Raw genomic sequence first — 19,331 nt, forward strand, 5'->3', positions numbered from 1 at the left:
CTTTAAGTAATCTTTGAAAATATTTCTCATATTGACATAATATAAAATTTTTAAACTGTATCATAATTTATTAATTTGTTACATCATTTTCTCCTTTTTTTTTTCTTTTTTTAGTGACAAGTTTATTATCAAGAAACTTCAGTAGGTTTTTTAAAAGACTGTGTTGGTTTTACAAGACTGAAAAGTGACAATCCACAACCGGACAAATATAAACAAAGATAATCAAAATATTAAATACCATCTAAATTAAAAGACCATAATTCAAACTGTTAATTATAATCTTTGTGTCTTGTTAGAAGCAGCTGTACAATTACTCTTCATGAAATTCACCTAACTCATGAAGACTACAAATCCTCCCTATAAACTCAATTGTATAATTTACAGTAATCAATGAGTTTTTTGCACTTAAGCATGCACTACCACAGGAAGCACAAAATCTTATTTACAGGGATTTTTTTGTTTCTTTAAAATGTATCTCAAGCATTTTTTAAAGTGCGAGCTACAAATACACTGTATTCTTAAAGAAAACGGCTTCTAAAGGAAGTATGAGACAGCTATACAATATACTGCCAAGAGTGGTTATATAACTAACCGAAGGAAACCTAGCAGTACCCTGCTTTAGTGTGGCAGCCTTCTCCTTTGTAGTTGAGTTCTTAGCTCTTACTATACTACCAGCCGAACATGTATTCCATTGCTTTGGATACAAGACTTTCATCTTTTTTTTGGCGTCTGTCTGTCAGAAATAACCTGATAGTCACTAGTAGAAGCTTTGTATGCTGTAGCAAGAGGTCTCATGGTAGAAATCCTAGGAGTACTTCCAGGTTGGGTTGGTGTACCTAAGGTTTTGATTGGCGGTATAAAGGCAAGAGATGGAGATGATAATGCACACCTGTCACTGTTTTCCATAACACTTTTATCTATACATGGTTTTACACCAATCATGATGGACTCGCCAAAAATTCTCCCATCTTTGCTTAAGGCTTTCCGGGCCTGCAGTTTAGATTGATAACGAATATGCATCCAATTTTCTGAGTTCGACATCACATGTTTTAAGATATTCCCATATTGCGCAAATTGTAATAATATATAGGAAGCAGATGCTTGAGGAAACCTGAACACAGTCACCCAAGTGTCATCGAGTGATCTTCAAATGTCAGAGAATCTCCTTGAGTATAAAAAGGATCCAACTGGGCAGGAGATAATGTTGGCTTTCGTGGTTGACCAATGTTTGCTGGACTAAACATATTTTTCCCTGTTCCAGGAGCAGTTGTCATAACTCCAACAAGAGGACTCTGCATTACTGAAATATTTGCCTGTCTTCTTGAAGTCAAAGGTGTTGATCCAAGTCCTGGGCTGGAAATGTCATCATATATACTTCTAACTGGTGGAGCTCCACTTTTATCTTTATGAGCTGGTACAACTGGCTGTGGTGGTGACCCACCTGCAAGTAAAGGTGATCTCATTTCCATTACTCCTACTGAAGGGCCACTAATTGAACGAGGTTGTGGAGTCACTGGAGCTGGTAAGTCCCCCATTAAAAATCCAGGTAAGAACTGGGCATTAACCCCTGGCTTTGGAGATGTGGGTGAACCCAGCATCATTGGTTCAGATCCCAACGTGGGCACCTGGGGTTCCACCGCAAAGGCTGCCATTGCAGCACCAACAACACTTAGCCCCGGACTTTCCCAATTTTCAAAAATGGTGGAAACTCTCCATTTTCTCCTTTTAAAACATTTAGATTATTTGTTTCGGTAATTCTAATTATCTCGTACGTAATATCTGCTTTTTAAAAAATGCTGTATATTACTTGAAATTCCAGATTTCTATGATGCTCAATATCTTACAAAAACTAATAAAATAAATTTTATCCTTTGAAGATTTCCCAAGAACTGCTGCTCATTCATGGTGACTTTTTTCCCTCTTTTCCTAAAATTAGAAGTTGACTAGATTGGGAAAAAAAATCTATTCCCATTTAGGAATCAGTTTTATGTATACCCATAGCCTCCCCTTTTTGGATACATTAAATGATTATTTGTGTATTTAATTTTATAAATTTTATATTCATGTTTCTTCCCATTTTGTATTTGGATATTCTGAGTGTGTGTGTGTGTGTGTGTGTGTGTGTGTATGTGTGTACTACATACCTTAAAAAAGAATAATGCACTTATTTGGAAAAAATAACATTTCTGAATAAACTTATCATACGATTATTTTAATTTTAATTAAAGCAAATCAATAAAGTGACTAGCCATGAAATGACATTTCATTGTTTCCTAGAAAATTTCACTCCAGTGTGAAAAACTTGGAATTTATGTTTCAAAAGCAATAAACTGTCTTATGTAATTAAGATACAATTATTATCCTTGAAGAATTTGTATTTAAACAGGAAGATGGGCATTCAAACTTCATGCTCAAGAGAAGGAGCTGTAATATTATAGAACAGTGTCTTCTCCCATTTCCAACACTGAAAGTCAGTACTCAATCATGGAAATAACATTGGATTTGTAGTTCAAGAAAACAGATGCTGCCTATGTTGTTATTTAGCTGAGTGATTTGGAAATGCCATTTGACCTTTTATGAGCCTGATTTTTCTCATTCATTAAATTACGAAGTTGTATAAAGCTGGCATCCTCTCTCACTTATCTTACTTTGCCTTTATACCACCTTTATTAAGTCATTCACATGCTTATTTATCTGTTTACTGTTTGTCTCCTCCCCACTGGAATTTTGGCTCCATAAGAAAAAGGATTTGGGGTTACTGCTTATCCCTAGCGCTTAGAAGACGAGCACATAGTGAGTGCTCCACTAAAATGTGTCAAAAGAATTGGCTGCTTGTCCTGTGCTAAGTGCTGGGGACTTGATGGTGAGTAAAACCCATACTCATATGGGATTTATAATCCAGTGGATGAATTTCTAAGATGCCAAATTACTCTTTTCAGAGGAGAGAATACAATCTATCTCTAATTAAGAAATTAGGAATTAAAAAGGAAAATAAAACATATAAAATGCCCAAAATATCTGAAAAATATATTAACTCAAATTATGAGAACTTAAACAATGTACAGGAATAGACTTAAATATTTTTTCCTAAGTAGAACTTATGCCATGCCTTGCTTTGTTTAAAAAGTAAATAGTGAAGGGCCAGCAAATAAGCAGATGTGATATCCATGGCAAGAAATTGATAGCACTTAAAGCACTAGTACTTCAAAAAAAGATATATGATGTACATATAAAAACACAATTATAAAGTACACCCAGGAAGAACATAATTCACATTTAAAATCTTAAAATGAAAAATATGAAATATTAAAGAAATGTCATAAACAATAACTAGACTAACATATCAATATTACCTTAAGAAGTTAAAATAGTTTTAGCCTATATTATTGAGACCACTAGCACAAACAGATTTTATAAATTATCTTTGCTTTTGCTTTTATTAACACTTTTATTTCTGAGATTGTTCTTGCGTAAATAAATGTAAATTATAACTACATGTAGAAACTTCTGGCATAATTTTAGATACACAGATGGAGATAAAACCTCAGGGGCTTAAATTATACAGATCCACCTGAATAATGGAGTCTGTCAGTCATGCTTTGCAGGTAGAGTCTCATAAAAGCTTGTCTGAACTTGGAAACTTTGATCATGACGCTCAGCTTTACTAAGATCCAACTACGGCACCCACAGAGAATGTCTTTTCATTCCTATAGTTGAATGTGTAACTGCTGTTTTGTGGTTCTTAGAGAAATTCTTCAGCTTTTAAAAATTTCTTGATTATGTTCTCTGGTGGGGGAAAATCTATTTCTTCCTGGGGCAAACATCCTGATACATCAGAGACTAGGTGTCATGAGTTTTTTTTCGTAAGGAGTCTAAGTGTTACAGCGTTTCCTAATTTGTAATCTATAGAGATTTCCAGCCTCTTGTTCTTCCTCCAGAAAGATGTAGGTACCATTTTGCTAGAAGGACTTTAGAACAATCACATGATTTCTCTGACTTTAATAACTTAATAGTTGCCATTATTTTAGAATTTGTTTTCCAGGAAACCACTTTACTGAAACAAAATCCTAGATATTTAAAATTATTTTATAGCTCAAGTGATGCTTTATAACCTGTTTCAAAGTGTTGAGTCTCTTATAAAAGCTATTGTTTTGAGTTGTTATATTGTTAATATTCAAATATTCTTTAATATCCAGAAGAGTGGGTATACAATGTACCCTTAATGGGAATGAAGAGAATCTTTCCCAATCTAATCAATTTCTAATTTTAGGAGAGGGGAAAAAATGACTGTAAGTGAGGCACAAGCAGTAGTTATTGGGAAGTTTTCAAAAGTATGAGATTTATTTTATTTAATTTTTTAGGTTATTAAGCTTCACAGAAGTCTAGAATTTCAACTAATATATATTTCAACTCCCCTTTCACCCTCACATATTTGCTATTATAATTAGTGGGATAATGGATTAATACTTTATTCTTCCATGCCCTTTCAAATATATAATGCAATTTTAAGTAAAGAAGAGTTTTCATTGACAGTTATTATCAAAAGGATCGATTAATGATGGGAATTTCAGGGACTAAGGCAAATCTAGAGCAGTATTTTTTTTAGAAAGGGAGTTTTTAGACCCACTCAGATAATAGCATGCAGAAAGCCACCCATTTTACTAAGGAGCAGGTTAAGTCCTTTTTAGAATTTCCCATGAAAGAAACTGTTAGATTTTAGGAAAGCAGAGTTATTCCAATTCTATTTCATTTTCTTATCTATTATTTCCATAATGCATGTGTACAGTTCAACTGGTTTTCACCTGAGCCCATTATTGAGTGATATTGCAACAATGTAAATGTAAAACGTTTCACTACAAAGCAACAAAAGGCAATCACAGCAATAAAAGAGAACCAACTATTGATACATACATAACTTGGTTGTATCTCAAGGGCACTAGGCTGAATGAATAAAAAGATCTCAAAATCTCATATACTATATCAAAATGACAAAATTATACAGATGGAAAACAGAGTAGTGGTTGTCAGGGGCTCAGGGTTGTGGGAGAGAGTGTGGGGGTAGCACAAGAAGGATATTTGTGGTGATAGAATAACTCTGTGTCTTATTTGTGGTGTTAGTCAGATGAATTTACATATTTGATAAAATGGCATAGAAATATGCAAGCACATTTTGCCAAAACTAATTTCCTGGTTTTGATAAAGTATTAAAGTTATGTAAAATGTAACTATCAGGTTAATGGGTGAAGGGTACCTGTGCCCTCTATGTACTATTTGGCAAGTTCCTGTGTATCTATTAACTATTTCAAAAAATAAAAAAGGATCATTATTATTACCAAATAATTATAGTCTTTTAGTCACTTGAAACGTTTGCCTGTAACTTAAGATACATTTAAAAAATATTCTGTCATATATTAGAGATACCAAATAAACCCGAGTTTGAAGTTCTGAAGCCTGTCTTTCATAAAATATGTTTTTTGTGTTCAATCACCTCCCCTGCATATTATATTTTAGTAACAAATTAAAAATTTCAAAATGCAAAGGTAAGAATCAGAATTCAAGAAAACTGATTCTAATAAATGTGCCAGCCAAAATGATGTAGGAAGTGTGAGGGTGAGAAGGAAGAAAAGAATTGTAGCAGTTTCTTGGATTTTCACTGGGGTTTTCTGTGTAGATGTCTAAAAATTTCCTTTGTGTCTTACTCAGTTAAAAGGGCTATGGCACTATATCTTCTGTTTTAAAACCCCTAAATAAACTGAGGACTTAAAATGATGAATGCAATATTATATTTTCTACGGGGTTTATAACTGAAACAGCATGGGTCTCAGACCAGCAGAACTGTGTTCAACTCTGGCTGCAACTCCCCCAGTTACAAAAAAGTGATATAGTAAAAGCCACTTGGAATTGGGCTGAGTCAAGAGAGGGGAAAAAAAAAAGATCAGAGTCAGAGGGATAGTAAAATCCTTGTTTATGGAAATCAAGGGTGAAAAAGACTGTATGAAGATCCACAGCATCTGCTGGAATTGGCAAATGCATGGCCGTCGTAATTTCAATGAAAGCAATTTGAGTTTAGCGGTGGTCGCAGTTGATGAATAAATGAAACATGAAAAAGTGGAAAATCTTACATGAAATGATTCTCAGGGTTATAGATGTCAAGGAAAAGAGTGAGATAGGCAGTAGTTAGAAAAAGATATAGCTATAGAGTGAGAGAGATCTTATGAATGTAAGAGAAAGGCTCATGGGGAGAGCCTGAAGATAGGTATGGGGGACAGTTGGTGGATCAAGGTCCCTGAAGCGGCTGGAAGAGACGGAATTTAGAGCAAAGGGAAAATGGTTTATCTTGGCACTAGAAGGGGCCTTGTTCCACTGAGAGGAGAGAAAATTGTATGGATGCTGTTTTGATGCTTCCTCCATCATTTACTCAAGCTAACTCAGCCCTTAGCAGCCTTTTCCCCTAATGGTTAGTTCCTATTAGCAATTGTTATATCATTAAGATTTTTTTTTTGAGTGGGTTTTTTTTTAATTTTTTTAATTTATTTATTATTTTGGGGGGGTACACCAAGTTCAATCATCTTTGAGTGGGTTTTTGAAACTTGAATCTGCTTTCTCTTCAGAGATCTTAAAATAAATAATCTTTTTACTTTTTGAAAGAAATTGTTAATCATCTCAGTTACTATTTCCAGATAGTGTTCTCACAGATAAAATAAATTCTAAAAGAACATTGATAAGTAAATAGATTTGTAGAAATGTAACACATTGATTTCAGGTAAAGGATACAATAAAAAGATTCCTCAATGGGGATAACTATGACATAGTAATAATATTTTATTTCCTTGAAGGGAGACGCTGAACACATTCAACTGTAATTTAATCTAGGGTAATGGGTTAAGTACCATTCAGTTAAAAATTATGTAGTATTTACAAAAGAGAATATAAGACAAGAATTTAGGACATTGTCAGCCAGCATATAATACGCTTTCAAAATAATCTATCAATAAAATAAATTATCAAGATACATTCAGGGTCCTTAAGATTCATCTATTTCTATTGTTAAACTATGGAGGACATTTCTAGTTTTTTCCCTATGGAGAATCTATTCTCTTCTCTCCTAGTAAGAGCATCCTGATCTTCCTTAAAGAACTGCTCCTCTTCATTCTTGTCTCCTACGATTCAGGTGAGCCTGGCCACATACTCAGCTTCTGGATTGCCAACATGCCTTAGATTGGCTAAAATAATTACAATAATGCTCACTCTCAGGATTTTTTTCTGAAACCATTGGAAGAGAGATTTTCTGTTCTGTTGACATTGCTAAAGCTAGTAAAATATAAGCCTGGAGGTGCTGTGACTGTCTTATTTCTATAAAGATAATGAAGGCTTGATAATAAAACTAACAGAAGAAAACTGAGCAGAGAATATAGAGAAAAACTGACCCTTTCTGACACTGTGTGAGACCCTGAACACTGGCCTGTTCAGATATGAGTCAAATTCTTTTTCTTTATTAATGGAAGATAGTTTGATTGGATTGCTGATATTGTAACCTAAAAAAAAAATCCTATTTAATACTCTTTAAAGTGAATATTCATGACATTTAGGGAACTAATATTGACTAATTAACTATGCTCTGGAATCCATATCCTTCTGAATTCTTTGTAAACATGATAAATCTGTAAAAAACTGATGTTTCTTATCACAAAAAAATTACTGTAACATATTGATATGGATAGTATGAAATGGACCTCTTATAACCAACCAAGTATTATTTTGTTGTAATGCTACTATATTAGTAACTCAAAGTTAAAAGTTACCATCATTAATTTATAATTATAGAACTAAGGATAAAAAGGAGTGTATGCTGGAATACACAAGTGTCTGAAGGATTAGTGAATGACCTCTGTACAGTGCTATAAGCTCCTCGGAAATGGGGGCATTACAAATATGCCTTGGAGTTACAATTTGATGGAAGATGTCAATACACCAATAGATATCACGCCTTAATAAACTGAAAACTAATGAAAATATTAAGGAATTCTGTGGTTTCACCTTAATTCAACACTTACTGAGTGCTTCTATTACTCAAGACAAATGATTAGTTTTTACGAAAAAAAAACCACTTAGGATAAATGGGTAAATTATTTTCCAAATAAAAGGCGAGTGTGATTCAATACGAAGAACAAATAAAATCTGGGAAATTATTATTTACTAGGACACACTATTATGTGACCCTGAGCACAAAAAGTAAAAGCTAAAAGAGGAAATATTCTTCCTCAAATTAAAAACAACCAACACCTTAATGGGTCAGATAATCTTGCTAATGATACTTTTATAAGGACATTGAGTTTATTCACAATCTTAGTTTTCTGAGGTAACAGAATAGAATTATTGCATTCTTTCCTAAAGCTGTGAGTTGATTATGTAAAATCACAAAGATCCCCCCAAAAGCTGAGCACTAGTATGGATTCCATCTGACCAAGAGGGCAGTATATCCACAAACAGACAAAAGAAAAAAAAATGCATGCTGACTACTTCACTGACGGTAAGGGGAATGGATGATACTCTTTTTTTCTGCTGGGTAGAATCCTGGAGAATAATGAGGATAAGCAACATAGGTGTTCTCGTAGGTTTAATACGTGTGACCACAAAATTATCAAGCTTGGAGACTTGCCCTGGCATGCTAGAACTAATGCAAGGGTCTGAAAGTGCCCTGAATAATGTTTCTCATTTGTTTTACAAGGTGCAGACCCAGAGGGTATAGACTAGCTAACAAGTACCCATGGAAAAACTTATTCACAAGGACCAAATGTCTCTAACTCAGGCTCAATTTACTTCTAATATGGACGTCTTTTTAGGAGGATGTATGATCTAATCATCGATGAAGTTCATCATTGGAAGGAATTTGGTTTCAACTTAAGAACAGTGAAATGACATAATTTAGTCCTTTGTGATGGTAATATAACTTGGTGATTCAGTCCTGGAAGGAAGTACAGGAAATTGAAAAATAGTGAAGACCATTGCTAAATTCTTTATATGCATGGTTTATTGATTTCTAAACTTTGTGAGATTGATAGCATAACTACATTGCATCACTGTATAAACTGGGGCTCAGAGAGATTCTTCGAATTGCAAACGCATCACGTCTGGTTATGTAGCAGAGTCACATTTGGCTTTCTGGAAGTACAATCAGTATGACTAAGCTCAGAAAGAGCCCACACCCGAGTTTAATGCTCTTTGGTTGCTGTCTTGAGATTTTTAATAATTGTACCTTTTGAATTTGTATTTTGTGAGTGAAGTCCAATGTGACAATGGAACATGAGCCAGGGGCTTGGAGCCTCAGCCTCTTGTGTTGTCCTGCCTTCACTTCCTGCCCCCCGGTGCTTTGGACCCCAACTAATTGCCTATTCCTCTTTGCTCAGTGCCATACTCTTCCCTGTGGGTCAGTGCTGGGCATGTGCCCCATGGGTCTAAAGGGAAGGGGGGCAGTCGCGAGGTGAGGCAGAACTCTGAGGTGGTACATTATGGCTGACATGCACAATCTGGTAGAAAGATTGGAGAGAGCAGTGGGCTGCCTTGAGGCAGTCTCCCAGGCTTCTGACACACACTGTGGGTATGGAGACAGTGCTGCAAAAGCAGGAACAGCTCCATATGTGCAAGGCTTTGACTCACTGCTGGCCAGTCCTGTGGCAGTGCACCTTGAGATCAGTAAAGAGATTGGAGGAGGTATGCAGAAACATGCAGAGATGGTCCACACAGGTCTGAAGTTGGAGCGAGCTCTCTTGGTTACAGCCTCTCAGTGCCAGCAGCCAGCAGGCAACAAGCTGTCTGATTTGTTGGCACCCATCTCCGAGCAGATCCAAGAAGTGATAACCTTTCGGGAGAAGAACCGAGGCAGCAAGTTGTTCAATCACCTGTCCACTGTCAGCGAAAATATCCAGGCCCTAGGTTGGGTGGCTATGGCTCCCAAGCCTGGTCCCTATGTGAAGGAAATGAATGATGCTGCCATGTTTTATACACACCGAGTCCTCAAGGAGTACAAAGATGTGGATAAGAAGCATGTGGACTGGGTCAAAGCTTACTTGAGTATATGGGTAGAGCTGGAGGCTTACATTAGGAGTTCCATACCACTGGACTGGCCTGGAGCAAAACAGGGCCTGTGGCAAAAGAACGGAGTGGACTGCCGTCTGGACCCTCTGCTGGATCGGGTCCTCCTCCCCACACCACCAGGCCCACCTCCACCTCCGGTTCCCACCAGTTCAGGCTCAGATAAGCCTGCTTCACGCTCAGCACTGTTTGCGCAGATTAATCAGGGGGAGAGCATCACACATGCCCTGAAACATGTATCTGATGACATGAAGACTCACAAGAACCCTGCCTTGAAGGCTCAGAGTGCTCCAGAACGAAGTGGCCCCAAACCATTCTCTGCATCTAAACCAGGAGTCAGCCCATCCCCCAAAACAGTCATAAAGAAGGAGCCAGCTCTACTTGAACTGGACGGCAAGAAGTGGAGAGTGGAAAATCAGGAGAATGTTTCCAACCTGGTGATAGATGACACAGAGCTGAAACAGGTGGCTTACATATTCAAGTGTGTCAACTCAACATTGCAAATCAAAGGCAAAATTAACTCCATTACAGTAGATAGGTGTAAGAAACTCGGCCTGGTGTTCGATGACGTGGTGGGCATTGTGGAGATAATCAATAGTAGGGATGTCAAAGTTCAGGTAATGGGTAAGGTGCCAACCATTTCCGTCAACAAGACAGATGGCTGCCACGTTTACCTGAGCAAGAATTCCCCGGATTGTGAGATAGTGCCAAATCTTCTGAGATGAATATCCTTATTCCTACAGAAGGCGGTGACTTCAATGAGTTCCCAGTCCCTGAGCAGTTGAAGACCGTATGGAATGGGCAGAAGTTGGTCACCACAGCGACAGAAATTGCTGGATAAGCGAAGTGCCACTGGGTTCTTTGCCCTCTCCCTCACACCGTGGGATAAATCTGTATCAAGACGGTTCTTTTCTAGATTTCCTCTACCTCTCTGCTCTTAAACTGTTTCTCTGCATTGAGAAGCACAGCTGCCTGCCTTCACTGAAATATACCACAGGCTGAGATCTGGGTTTGGGATAGCAGGTCACTGATCTTCTGCAGGAAGGTGCAGCTTCTCCATATCAGCTCAGCCACACTGCCGGTCCATTCTTAAGGAACTGCAGATCAGGACAGGTGTGTTTTCGCTTTCAGCCTTTGGGGTTATTTGACCAACAAATAGTCTTGGGAAGAATAAAGCAGTCCCCAGGAATTAACAGATCAGAATGTTCACACAAGTTAATCTCTTTCTAACAATGAGCATGAAGGTAGCAGAAGCTGGTGCGATCCTAGTTGGTTCTTCTAACTTAAACTAATTTCACTATTGACAAGTGGGGCAAGGGAAGCACAGGACCAAAGGCTGAAGCTTGGCCATCTAGCATTCCAAGCAAAATGATTTCCTATAAGCATTCCTTTTCTTCTGCATTCCATCCTGCATCTGCCCGAACCTGGGATAGTAAGTTGTCCTGTGTTAGCTGCTGTGGCGGTGCCCTGCACCCAGGCCAGCTAAAGGAGTCTTAGACCCTTCCCCTCTCTGGGGCCCCTGCCCAGCACCTTCCTACAGAGATGACTTAAAAAGAGAGAGGAAAAAAAAACAGGAAAACCACAGCATTCCCAGGAATCTGGCTTCCCTTGCTCCTTCCATGCTAGGTGCCCACGATCCATCTTCATTGCCTCCTTTGCCCTGTCATGCTCAACAGCTTCTGGCTTCTCTCTGGGCACCTGAACAGAGGACTAAAATCTCCACTGCAGGCTGGTTTTAGGTCTTGTGTAAAAATCCTGCACAGCATTGCTAATGTAAATTCCAGATCTTCCTCTAGGACAAACACTTTACCAAAATATGCAACTTTTTTTGGTGGGAAGAGAGATTGTCCTGTGATTTCTACCCATTTCCTGAGGCCTGTGGAAATAAACATTTATGTACTTAAAGTTATACAGAAAATAGAATAAAATTAATACCAAACTCAAAATAAATAAATAAATAAATAAATGAAGGGACGGGGGAAGACAGTGGCTGTCCCTGCCTGGGACTGGCAGCCCACAGCACTTTAGGCTGGGGACTGGCTAGCCCACTTCTGTATTTAGCATATCCCGATGCAGAAGCTTTTCTGTCTGCCATTGGATGTGGCTGCTGGTCCTTGGTGGGCACCTGGCATTTTCATTTTGCACTGGACCTCATGAATAACGTAGCCAGCCCTGAGTAGAGTTAAGATTCAAGTCCAGTTCTGCCTAACAAGAAGCTGTAGAATTGGAACCAAGGGTGCATGGTACAGAATTAATTTTCAAGACTTAGCATAGTATAGAGGAAAAGGTATTGAATTTGCAATCAAAACACCTGACTTTGATTCCAGATCTATCATTTACTTTTTGTAGCACCCTGGGCAAGAGACTCAATCAGTCCAGACTAGGAAATCTGTAAACATTCTGCACAAGGTCAGAGAGTAAACATTTTTCAGCTTTGCAGGCTATATGATCTCTATTGCAACGACTCAGTTCTATCATTATAGCACAAAAGTAGCCATACACAAATGAGTATATAAAGAAAACCTTATTCATGGACCCTGAAATTTGAATTTCCTATAATTTTTGTCATGAAATGTTACCATACTTTTGATTTTTAAAAAATTAAAAAATATAAAAACTATTTTTAGTCCCTGGGCTTTCCAAAAATAGGTAGCAGGATGGATTTGACCTGCAGGCCATAGTTTGCAGACCCCTGGTCTAAAACCATTATTTGCTCATTCATTCATTCATTCATTCATCACTATTCAACGATATGTGCTTATCACTGCACTAGGACTTAGGCGTCAAAAGACATGTTTTCGTTTCTCAAAGAACCCAGATTCACATGGAGGAGACACAAACAAATAGCTATTATTCTATACAACAAATGCACATTGTAGTCTGTACAAAGTGATAGAATAGAATGGAGGAAGGTGGGATTGACGGGATAAGGATGATGATAACAGTATGTTATTACTTGCTATTGTCATGAAAAGTAACAAAAACGTCTACTTCGTAAATTACTTTGTAAAGGCTAAAAACAATACAAATGTTAACAACTATTATTGTCTATTAATTTTCTCCAGAAATTTAACATTTATTAAACATTGGTTCTCTACAAATACAAAAGGAAAAACTCTGAGATAACACTGGCATAACACTATTCATTCTGGTATGGGTTTTGTAAATGAATTTTAAAAAGCAAAGACATTTGAGCTAGTGAAATATAACTCTCCCTGCCAAAACACATGCCTGTGCAATTGCGTGAGCGCGTGTGCACACACACACACACATTCTCAAGTTGGTTATAAAATGGTTTTACTAATACTACAGAAAGCTGCTTGAGCTTTTTAAGGGCAGTCTTATAAAGCAGCTTGATAGGTTATGTAAATTGTTTAAATTTCCAACAACTCTATAAGCCATTGGAAGAAACAATTTAATTTTTTCTATTGTAATAAAGGCTGCGATTACCAACATTAAAAATTTTCAATTACAATCTAAAAATAGAAAAAAATAATGCAAATTAAAGATTTGCTTTCAGTCTTCACAGAATGTTAAGAATATTGTACACTTAGAAAGATGTTCACTAAAAGTTCCTGAAATAAAAAAATTCTATGTATAGTTAAGGATGCTTGATGCATCTCCACTGCTTGCTAGCAGCAAGGCACAATGCTAGTCCTGGTATCCCTATCTAGCAGGCACTACCAGTATCATATGTCACAGATGAGGAAACAGACTTAGAAAAAGTAATTAACTTGCGGAGAGCATCCCAGCTATTAAGTAGTGGAGATGGAATACAAACCTCGATCTGTATGATCTAGACCTTGAAGTTCATATGCACCTCCTCATGTGGACTTTCCCAGGCCCTGAGCAAACAAATGATAACAAACTAATCAGAAATATCTCAGCTTTGGAAAAAAGGGAAATGTCTTTCCTAAAATAATATCTGATTTTAAGTCCCAAATTGTTTTAATGTTTGATATATGCGTATATATTCACATTTATGTTAGTATTTGTATATGTGTGTGTATGCAGATATATACATACATATATATGTATTTTGCATATCTTATGTGTATGTATACATCCATCCATCCACCCCCCCACACACACATGCACACATACAAAATCTTACAACTCATTTAGAAATTCAATCACATATCACTTGTAGTTTACTGAATAGAGGAATCCTAATTTGGGTTTTACATTCAAATACATTATCTCCAGAAATACAACCATTGAATTGGGAGCATGACTAGCAGATAATTTATAAGTTAGGATAGTCATTCTACTAAATGGTTTCTTGCTATACCTAAGTTAAGTAGCCAGACTATGTATTTTTAAAAATAAAACAAATTAACTTTCCTTTAAAATTAATCAGAATTTAACATGTAAGCCCTGATTCCTGTTACTTGTTAAAATGCAAATAGATGATATTTTCAGACTAAAAAGTTAAGAATTTGTGTACAAGTCCAAGCTGTACATAACTTTAAAAATAAAAATAAAAATAAAAAGAAGACTTTTTAAAGACAGTGCTTTACTATTTACAATACCAGGACATGGAAGCAACCTAAATGCTCATCAACAGATGAATGGATAAAGAAGATGTGGCACGTACATACAATGGAATTGAGATATTTGTGGTGAGGTGGATGGGCCTATAGTCTGTCATACAGAGTGAAGTAAGCCAGAAAGAGAGAAACAAATACCATATGCTAACTCATATATATAGAATCTTAAAAAGCGGTACTGACAAACCCAGTGACAGGGTAAGAATAAAGATGCAGATGTAGAGAATGGACTTGAGGACACGGGCTGGGGGTGAAGGGGAAGCTGGGATGAAGTGAGAGAGTAGCATTGACATACATACACTACCAAATGTAAAATAGATAGCTAGTGGGAAGCTGCTGCATAACACAGTGAGATCCACTCGATGTTGGGTGATGCCTTAGAGGGATGGGATAGGGAGGATGGGTGTGGGATAGGGAGGGTGGGTGGGAGTCATGGGAGAGAGGGAATATGGGGATATATGCATAAATATAGCTGATTCACTTTGTTGTACAGCAAAAACTGGCACAACAGTGTAAAGCAATTATATTCCAATAAAGAGCTTGAAAAAAAAAAAAAAGACAGTGCTTTATCAGGTGCAGGGGTCACCTGAGTTGCTTGTTGAAATACTGTTTCCCTGATCCCCAGATCAGAGATTCTGATCCAGCAGATTAGGAATGAGGCCAAGATACATGCATTTTTTAGGAAAAAAAACAGGTAGATGAGGTTATTTTTATATAGCAGGCTTAGGGACAACACTTGGGAAATGATTTTGAGAGAAAAATGTTAAGGCTTTTATTTTTAATTTTTCCCTAGTTCCAGTTTGATAACATTCTAGACACTTAAGAGAGGCAAAAGCCTATTTGCTCCATATGCCTTTATTTAAACAATTCTCAAAGGAAGCAAAGTCCACTGATGGATGGAAATGATAGCAATTATTATGGAAATAATGGCAAGCAATTTAGAGCCAGAAAAAAGAAGACTGCAGACAAAGACAAACTGATTGTTACCCTCTGCAGCTTAAAAGTCTAAACAAGATGCAAAAATCTCTCATAGGTGGCCTTTCCTTGACAGTTGAGAAAAGGTGTTGATCAGGCCCTCACATCCTAAAGAAGAACCTTCAGGTAAGGAAATGGTGATTTCAAGACACTTAAACCTTGTTACACCAGTTTGAAGTTTACCAGTTTGAAGACTAAAACAAACAAAATAAGAAACAAAGAAAACAAAACCTTGCAAATGTTTTTTCTATTCATCTGTTATCCAGAAGCTTTTTAATTCCTGGAACTCTTGATAAAAGTTTCAATTACCTCAAATATAACTTTCAAAGGTCATTATTTTGCTATAATAGTAATTCTTGTTAATGTCAAATGTGAAACCTTGGGGCTGACAAAGATGTAGCTTGAGTCCCTGAATGGGACAAAGGCTTTTGCCTTTATTATGAATTCAATTGCAAAATATACACTATGATGACATTTCTTACAAGAAAGAGTGTTTCCTTATATATAACTATACATGCACGTGCATATATATGATACATAATATACATATACATCATGTATATCACTAATTGCTTCTACAGTCACATTCACTTCATGAAGGCACTTTGCCTTTTTAAAATGCTTTTAAGACTCATGCAAGACATGGCTTTTAGCCTCAGTTTATTCACTGTGAGTTTTCATCTAGCCTCCAGGTACTTGTCACTGTGCAGTGGTTAAGGGCACAGGCTTGTGATATTACAGAGTCTGTAATCTTACCACCTGTGTGACCTTGGACAAGTCACCTAACCTCTCCAATTTTCAGTGTCCTTATAGGGATGACAGTAGTACCCACTGTACAATTAGTAATAACAACAGTGCCTGGGGATGATTTTAGTACATTCTTTATGTGGTCATGATGATAACAATAATCCATTGTTCAAGTATAATTTTCATAAAGTGAACAATATGACTCACACAAATACAAAGTGAACAGTTGTCAAAGATTTTATTCAACTTGTTAATTAATGAATAAACTAATCAGATGGCAAAGCTAATGCACAGGATTTTGAGGATCTGGGTATTTATAGGCATTGCAAAACATTGTTAGTATAAGATTTCTAAGTAAGATACAAAACTGATAATGTCCTGTGGGATACCAATGCATAAGAGTTGGATTTATTTTTCTCCTGGATAGAAATTATTTCTATCTGTGTTAGAAAAGAAATCTACAAGTTAACAGGTAACTTCACTAAGTCTGGACTTTTCATCAATAGCAAATAGTGAATTTAACAAAGCACATTCTCTACATTATTAAATAATTTGGAATGGGCCTGTTAGATATTAAAAGCACTCACCCTTGCCTTGTTTACACATCTTAAATAGTTTTTCTTAATAACTTTAATGAACAAGGACTCTATGAAAATTAGCTACTAATATTTTTATCACTATTATGTATTTTGTAGGTCAAAATGTTTTGTTCACCCAATTAGATTATCACTTTTCTGTATCATAATGCCTGTACATCATATTAGCAAATTCCTTACATATGTAAGAACATCTAAAGAGTTTTAGACTATACTAAGGTCATGCACTGCTCTTACTACTCACAGGAACCAGAAGGATATCTATGGATTTACAGCAAAAATATTGATTAATTAATTGATTGTTTTTTTCCCCACTATTGATTGAATGTCAGACTCTGAGAATACTGCACTGAATAGGATACAGTCCTTTCTTTCATGGAACTGTATCCAATAGTTATTTATATGTAATATTTATTTAAAACTCACTTCTACTTCAAATGTCAATATATATGTCAATAGCGTTGATTCAAAAGAGAACCCACAGCAAAGCATTTTGTTAAGTGATACCAACTTTCATCCATGAACTTCTTTATATAACTTAAATTATCTGGAGGAAGTCCATCCAGTTGCGGCTATTCTAGCTCTACACATTCATTTTTTTAAACATCCAAAATATTTTTCTGTATTTTTAAGTAACCAAGATTCAGTGAGATGTCACTAAACGCACATTAAACAGATCTTCTTAAATCTATCTTGCTGACACTAACTTTAAGACTTTTATTTATTTTTTCAATAAAAGGATTTTTCTATAAAGTGAATAAGAGAAATCATGAGAAATTAATATTTTTATGATGATAAACCAGAGCATAAAATCAGCTAATGAATAATAAAATGGCATCATTATAATACATATCATTTATGTTATGACCAAGAGTATTCCTGTTCTGAAAACATACTACGTGCTTATGCTGATGGACTTATCAATATTCTTTATACTGCACTTCATTGAGTCAATATACATGGGAATTTTTCATTATCTAAAAATCCATACATATAGATTAATTTACACACAATGAATGGATTTGACTTTATGCTGTAGTTCTGAGGAAAGATGTTTTACCTTTTCACCCAAAATGATATATACAAAGATGTACATTTTTGCATATAATTTCAAAGGGCTCACAGACCCTCTAGGATTGTATTCTAGAGTAATAAATATACTACAGAAGACTTACGTCTACATTAAAAATTTGAATGCCCAGTGAGAATATGGTTTTTTATGCTCTGCCAAACTATTTTCAAAATGAAAATTCATTTGCAAATTCAATAATGGCACTCTATTTTGTAAATAAGACTAAAGGTAAAGTTTGCTTAAATTAGGGGAATACAGTTGTATATGTTGGACTAAAGACTATTTTGGGGTTAAAAACTTTAAACAAGGAATAGTGCTTAGTCATTTCATTGAGATCACATTTATACTTCTATTGCCAATATTAATTATTGGTTTTAAATGAGGATATTGGTAATCTCCTAAGTATTTATAAATTGTATACACCTTTGATTAAATAGTGAGGTCTCCATCATTATTTTTACAAACAATTTAAATAAATGATTATTTCTGCAAAGGAGGACCTGTCTATTATTACCTCCTTGAGAATAATGGTATGATTTGCATGAGTGGCGGTTTACTTGAAGCAACAAGGAGTGGTAATTACATACTTGGCTGATAGAAGGCACGTATGCAAACCTAGATGCTCACTTTTCTGTCCCACTCAATCCAGCGTGGAAGTGGGGATGTAACTGTCAACTACAAATTGACATTTTCGATTGGCACTTGTCATTTACTTCTACAAGGATTAAATCATGTGCTGCTGCAGCTGCTGACTTTCAACACCCCCTGAAAGCAGTTCACGTGGAGAGTGGAAATGAGGCACGTTGTGCTCTGGGAAAAACTGGCAGAATAGGTTTTCAGATAGATATTTTCAGGAGCCGATTTTGTGAGCCCAATTCTTGTATCTCCTCATATCTGGAAAAGCAGTAAAATCCTTCATGGTGATGTCTGCTCCTTGCGACTAACAGTAACCTTCACGAGACTAGCAGAAACCTTCTGTAAAAAAATATGTGCCTGATTGCATGTACTCCCCTTTCACCAAAATCACATGTATGCTGACCTGCCCCTCTACATCTCTGGAGCAGTTTCTCAGAGCTATCTGAAATGCTCTCTCCTGGGCTGCAATCCTCATTTTCCCCCAAATAAAACTTAACTTGCAGCTCTCATGTTGTGCACTTTTTTAAGTCGAATAATCAAGCGATCCTTAAGGAAACAAGAGAATAATTGTAAGGGTACATCCTCCTCAGGAATGGAGGATGTTGCCAAGGGCCAACTTTGGAGGATTTAGTTTTTAGCTTATTAAGAAAGGTGACAATTTCT

General features: G+C 36.3%; 2 pseudogenes; one reads left to right on the top strand and one right to left on the bottom strand.

Annotated features, from left to right (window-relative positions):
• Window positions 1-598: 598 nt before the first annotated feature.
• On the bottom strand, window positions 599-1,652 carry LOC130830169 (nucleoporin NUP35-like; annotated as a pseudogene).
• A 7,824-nt stretch (window positions 1,653-9,476) lies between these two features.
• LOC130830168 (adenylyl cyclase-associated protein 1-like) lies at window positions 9,477-10,933 on the top strand (annotated as a pseudogene).
• The last annotated feature ends 8,398 nt before the right edge of the window (window positions 10,934-19,331 follow it).

Source organism: Hippopotamus amphibius, chromosome 10 (assembly GCF_030028045.1).
Source record: "Hippopotamus amphibius kiboko isolate mHipAmp2 chromosome 10, mHipAmp2.hap2, whole genome shotgun sequence".
Lineage (NCBI taxonomy): Eukaryota > Metazoa > Chordata > Mammalia > Artiodactyla > Hippopotamidae > Hippopotamus > Hippopotamus amphibius.